This window comes from Callithrix jacchus, chromosome 1 (genome assembly GCF_049354715.1).
Source record: "Callithrix jacchus isolate 240 chromosome 1, calJac240_pri, whole genome shotgun sequence".
Taxonomy (NCBI): domain Eukaryota; kingdom Metazoa; phylum Chordata; class Mammalia; order Primates; family Cebidae; genus Callithrix; species Callithrix jacchus.
The window spans coordinates 92317746-92324094 of NC_133502.1; the positions used below are offsets into that span (position 1 = coordinate 92317746).

The 6349-nt window shown below is 45.2% G+C and overlaps 2 pseudogenes; both read right to left on the bottom strand.

Moving 5' to 3' along the window:
* LOC100407852 (heat shock protein beta-1 pseudogene) lies at positions 1 to 723 on the bottom strand (annotated as a pseudogene).
* Positions 724 to 1740: 1017 nt separating this feature from the next.
* Positions 1741 to 1835, bottom strand: LOC118148491 (small nucleolar RNA U13; annotated as a pseudogene).
* Positions 1836 to 6349: the final 4514 nt, after the last annotated feature.

The following is a 6349-nucleotide window of genomic DNA, read 5'->3' on the forward strand; positions in this document are numbered from 1 at the left end:
AGAAAAACAGATAAACGTATCAAAAGAACACACAGGTGGGGAGGGAGCATGGCCAGTGGCAGCAGCACGGGTGGGCATCCGGGCTAAGGTTTTTACTTGGCTGCAGACTGGTCGGATTTCGCAATTTCTGGGCCCCCAAACTGAGCCCGCGACTCGAAGGTGACGGGGATGGTGACCTCGTTGGACTGCGTGGCTGGCTTGGGCATGGGGGCTTCCACGGTCAGTGTGCCCTCAGGGGACAGGGAGGAGGAGACCTGGGTGGGGTCCACACCAGGGGGCAGCGAGTATTTCCGGGTGAAGCAGCAGGAGATGAATCCGTGCTCATCCTGCCGCTCCTCGTGCTTGCCGGTGATCTCCACCACGCCATCCTTGGTCTTGACCGTCAGCTCCTCAGGGGCAAAGTGGTTGACGTCCAGGTACACGCGCCAGCGGTCCGCCGTGTGCCCTATGTCCGAGACCCCGCTGCTGAGCTGCCGGCTGAGCGCGCGGCTGTAGGCGGGCACGGCCACCGCGGGGCCCTCGACCACGGCGGGGGGCAGGGGGCGCACATAGGCCGGCCAGCTGCTGGTGCCGAATCACTGCGACCACTCCTCGGGCAGCCAGGGGATCCCGAAGGCCTGGTCGAAGAGATGGCTGTGAGGGTACCAGTCGCGGAAGGGGTCCCAGCTGGGGCTCCGCAGGAGCGAGAAGGGGACGCGGCGCTCGGTCATGCTGGCTGGCTCTGCTCGGGATGGCTGCTTGGAGAAGTGCCTGGCATAGTATTTCTATAGAACCTGTGTACATTCTCTCACATACTTTAAATCATAACTACACTACTTACAATATGAATGCTGTGTAAATAGTTAGTATAGAATATAGTTTAGGAAATATACAAGAAAATAAAGTCTATACATGTTCAGTACAAACACAATTTTTTTCCAAATATTTTTTTACCCATGGATGTTGAAGGCATGGATACAGAGGGTGAACTGTATTTGTCTAACCCTGTAAGCAATCTATTTTATAAATGTAACAAAAGTCATACTAAGTTTGGTGGGATGGGGAAATAAACAATAGTAGAAGGCTGCCCTAAATTCTGGAGTGGGGGAGAGGGGAAGTACCGCAAGAAAATAGGAATACTAAAGGACATGGACTCCTTCTCAGATCTCAGAGAACAGAAAAAAGGACTCAAAGGAGATGTGGGAACCACAAGGCCATAGTTCAGGGTCTCACAGTGCCATTGTCACTTGGCGACAAAGCCTGAGAGTCTAGGCAACAGAGGCAGAACACGCACAGAAGAAACCCCTTCCCTTTGTGCCGTGAGGCTGGTATTTACAACTTGGTAGCAGTGGCAATCAGAACAATAAGTTTTCCTACAGTAAGCAAGGGACTGAACAAACAACAGCGGCAGTGGCATCAGGGAAACAGAATCCGTGCTAGCATCCAGGGAGCAGGCGGCGTCTGCAAAGGCACAATAGCGCTGGCAACAACAGACAGGCCAGCAACAGGAGGAGCAGGAGGAGCGTGAGTCACCAGGGTATGGGGGAGGACAGCAAGGGAGGAGAGCAGAGGAAGGAGGCTGCTTTCCTTCTGGTAAACATCCCCCAAATCAGCAGAGCCAAACCAGGAAACACCAGAATATCAACCAGTGACTACACAGGCAGATACCTGGGCCTTACTATGGAGCTGATACATCATGATGTTGTGGGGGAGGTGCCAGGTGGGGCAGGGGAGGATCCAGAAATTTGCATTTTGTTTTCAGGTCAGACAGGTAATGTGCTGGCTCATAAGGAGGGTGGCACATCTCACACATGCCTGTGAACACCCATCATCATGCTTATGAACTACTAAAAGATGGAGGCATTTGTATTTTAAACTAGTTCTCAAGGAGATTTTTAAGCAGTACTACCCATAGGCCTGAGCAACTGGGACCTGTGCCCTCAGTCCTGCCTTGTAGAGAGCTCGAGGCTAGCCACACCCCGCAAAGCCAGCATCCTACTGGACAAGGGGAACATGACCAATGGAACCTGATGCTCACCTAGTACAGAACACTGCCTACCTACACCATGCATCTGGTACCCAGGACCCTGGATTCATGCCTAAATGGCATTGAGACTGATTCCAAGGCCTGAATGGACCTCTGGCCCAGCCAGCAACTGTTCTGTGTTTCTGTGAGTGGACCACACTGCATGGTGTGCACAATTCTAGAAACAAGAGTTCCTCACGGGTTGCTTGGTGGACTCAAGTGTTGAGAGCTGACCATATGTGGTCCCAAGCCTGACCCTCTGCAAGAGCAGGAGCAGGAAAAGAAGCAGGGGGTGGTGCTCTTCTTTGCCCTTCATGTTCATTTGTGTCCCCAGCTCACAGATGTTAAGGACATCTATTGGTCTAACTAGACACTTGCTCATTATTCTTGGCTATTTTTTTTAAGTCACAGGGGTTTTAATTGAGTTAATCTTGTTTTGTCTGGTTTTACTTTGTTTTTAAGCACCAGAGAGGAAAAGAAAAGCTCTTAGAGTGAAAATACCAATTATAAAATGAGTGAATCCTAGAGTTTAATTCCTTTACAAATTTAATCATTTTACAAGCTTTGATTTTTCCCATGGCAGATGAAGTTTTAGAGATCCAGGCTTACGTGATTAAGTACCATCTGAAAACGTTGAATTCACAGAGTTAATTTAGTGTAAGTCGTATCTGTTGAGGGTTTTTTACTGTGTTCTCCATTGTTCTACACAGTGAGCGGATCAATAAGACAGGATGAATATCCTCAAAGCAAGGCCATCGGGTAATTTAAGTTGTACACATGAAGAGAAAAAATAACAGCTGTGCAAGGGAGTATGTAATTTTAAGTGCTAAAGTGAGAGCCCCAGACAAGGCTAACTGCAGTAGGAAATGAACAAATTTCCAAGATCCTCTCCTTCTTTTCTCAGTGCTGTCTTCTTCTAGAGGACACACACACTTACACCCCACACCTCTAACCCCCGAAGCAAGGCCCTGGTTCTTTCAAGGTTCAGGAACAAGCAAGATTAGCGGACGACACTCTGTACAACAATGCTTACTTAGTCTGCGGTTAAGGATTTTTTTTTGAGACAGAGTCTCAAGCTGTTGCCCAGGTTGGAGTACAGTGCCACAGACTCAGCTCACTGCAACCTCCACCTCCCAGGTTCAAGCAATTCTCCTGCCTCAGCCTCCCAAGTAACTGAAATTACAGGTGCAAGCCATCACGCCCAGCTAATTTTTGTATTTTTAGTAGAGACAGGGTTTCACCATGTTGGCCAGGTTGGTCTTGAACTTCTGACCTCAAGGGATCTACCCATGTAGGTCTCCCAAATGCTGGGATTACAGGCATGAGCCACCGTGGCCAGCCAAGAATTTTTTTTTTTTCATGTGAGCAAGGAGAGAAACGCAACAGTTCAAAATGTTTCTCTTTCTTTCAGTGACGACCCATCCGCTGAGCTTTGTCATCTATAATAAGCTCTGAGTTTGTCAGTCCCAGATGGCCTTTGATAGGCTGAGTGTCATCTGTGTTTCTTTCTGGGTGGAATATTGAGTAATGAAATCTCAAAAGAGATTAAATTATTCATACTGTTGTTAAAGTAAGACATGGGTCTCACCCTAAACTTCCCATCACACAAGCCTGAGGCATCTGACTCAGTACTTACAACTGCCCTGAGGTAATGTAGTATCTGGTTCACGTTTTAGCCGATGAAGTGTGCTGTGGAGGACAAAGAGCAGCAGAGGCAGGAAGCAGTGGCAAGGAGTGAGCTGGGAAATTCCAGCTGCCCTCCTGTCCTACTTAGAAGGAATAGGTATGACTCATTTTTAAGATGCAAACAGATGCTGACTTGGCTAACAAAATCCTATGCAAAATTTAACCTCTCTAAGACCTTGTTTCCTTTTCTGGAAAGAAAAAACAGATAAGCTATTATATTTGGACACCTGGATATCATTGTTAGTTACTGGTCTAAAAGAATAGGCATACATTTATTTGTTTTGAATGTGTGCTTTCTTACATCCTTGAAGCCGGCCTTCTTGTGGACCATATCTATCTACTGAAGACACATTCTACAAGGAAAACCTCCACAATCCAGGCTTGGGCCGTGCACGTGTGTGGTGATCTGCTCCTTAGAGATATGTGGAATTTTCAGGTAAGGACAATAATTAGTATATCCTCATGTGTCCACCACCACATAGGAGTCCAGAGATCTGGTTTATAATCCTGGCTCTGCACTAAGTGGCTATGTAACCTCAGTTTTCTTACCTGTAAAATCAAGAAGTTGGTCCCTTAAGGCTTCTCTCCCTCCCCACTCCTTTATTGTTTTATAATTCTAAGACTTAAAAAAAATTGAAAATACATACCTATCTTTTCCATCTTCTTATCTACCATAAGAATAAGCACTTATATGGGATACAACATTCTGGGTATACCATGTTTTCTTTCATTGCAGGGAAAGGAAGGCAGGATGGGGGTAATACTGGGTCAAGGATAAGATATAACATGTATTAGAGTTAACTGTTCCTCACTTAGCTCATCGGGTTGTTATAGGGATCAAATGAGATCACATCCTTGAGAAGTTTATCATGTATTACTAGCTTCTATTAAGTTGTTGTCAGTATTACTGATGACAAAAGTGAACATTTATCTAATAAATATTGCTCAAACACCTTCTACATATCAAGCATTATGCTAGATATTAAAAACACACTGATCCTTTCTTTTCAGGCTCACAGGAAGTCAAAAGAGCTCAGATAAATTGATGACAATATTTACCCTTAAATTTATTTTTTCCTTTTTGAGATGTTTGGGCAGAATAAAGGCACAAATTACTACATGCTATTTTTTCTCTCTTTTCAAGAAGTATGCATTTTTTTAAGTGCCCCAATCTAAACCAGAAATAAAAAAAAACCACATACCTAAGATTCTGCAGAAACTCAACTGATTTCAGGCCAGGTGAAGAAATAAAAGATGCTACAGTCTATTAACTGTTGGGACCAAGTATAGTGGCAAGTATTTAATGGGTTCCCTAGCACTGACGAGTGAAAAATAGATGATGATAACCTCACTGCAAAGGGTAATAGAAGACTGACCTTGGGCTATGAAAAATGTGTTCCGTAGACTTGTGGCTGCAATTTCAGAGCCCATGATCCCCCTTTCTCACTTTATGCTTCAGTAGCAAAGCATTTATGGGCTTTGAGTTCTTTTAACATAATACGCTGTTTCAGGCCTCTGTGCATTTTTTTTGATTCTCTGTTCTTAGCCTGGAACAAGTACAGCTGACTCTGAACAAGTTGGGTTTCAACTGCCTGGGTCCACTCATATGCAGATTTCTTTCAATGGAAGTGACACAGAGTATGTCTGCCTTTCCTGCCTCCCTTCCACCTCCTGCACCTCTTCCACCCCCACCACCCCTAAAACACCAAGGCCAATCTCTTCTCTCTCTCCCCCTCCTCCTTCAGCCTACTCAATGTGAAGATGACAAGGATAAAGACTTTTATGATGATCTACTTCACCTTAATGAACAGTAAATAGAGTTTCTCTTCCTTACAATTTTCTTAGTAACATTTCCTTGTCTCTAGCTTACTTTATTGTAAGAATGCCGTGTATAATACATAAAACATACAAAATATGTGTTAATAGACTGTTTATGTTATCAGTAAAGCATCTGGTCAACAGTAGGCTTTTAGGAAAGTTTGAGGGTAGTCAAAAGTTAAGCTCAGATTTTTTTTTTTTTTTTTTTTGAGACAGACTCTTGCTCTGTCACCCAGGCTGGGGTGCAGAAGCTCAGATTTTTGACTATACAGGGGTCGGCATCCCTAACCTCCATGTTGTTCAAGGTCAAATATAAGTCCCTATTACTCCTCACTCTTCCTCCCTCCTTCCTCTTCTTCCTTATCTCTTCTCCTTCATTTTTCCCACAGGCTAACTGTGACTCAGCCCATCTTATTTCCTAATTTTCCGCCTCCCTGCATCCCCACCCCCCACCAGTCTTTGTGAGACACTCCTTCCTGCGCACCTGCCAGCCCTATGGTATCATGGCATGTGTATGAAAAACGTCTATCTTTTTATCTGTTTCTCCCACTACCCCAGTGGGTTTCAATTGGAGACAATTTTGCTCCTCAGGGAACCCATTTGGCAAAGCCTGGAGACATTTTTAATTGTCACTTCTAGGAGGGGATTGATACTGGCATCTACTGAGTAGAAGCCAGGGATGCTGCTAAACATCCTACAATGCACAGGACAGCCCCTCACAGAAAATGATTATTGGGCCCCAAAGGCCAACAGTGCTGAGGTTGAGAAATGACACTAGGCTGAGTTCCTTTAAAGTAGGACCCTATTCAGCCCTGTTCCACCAGCTCCACAGATGGTGCC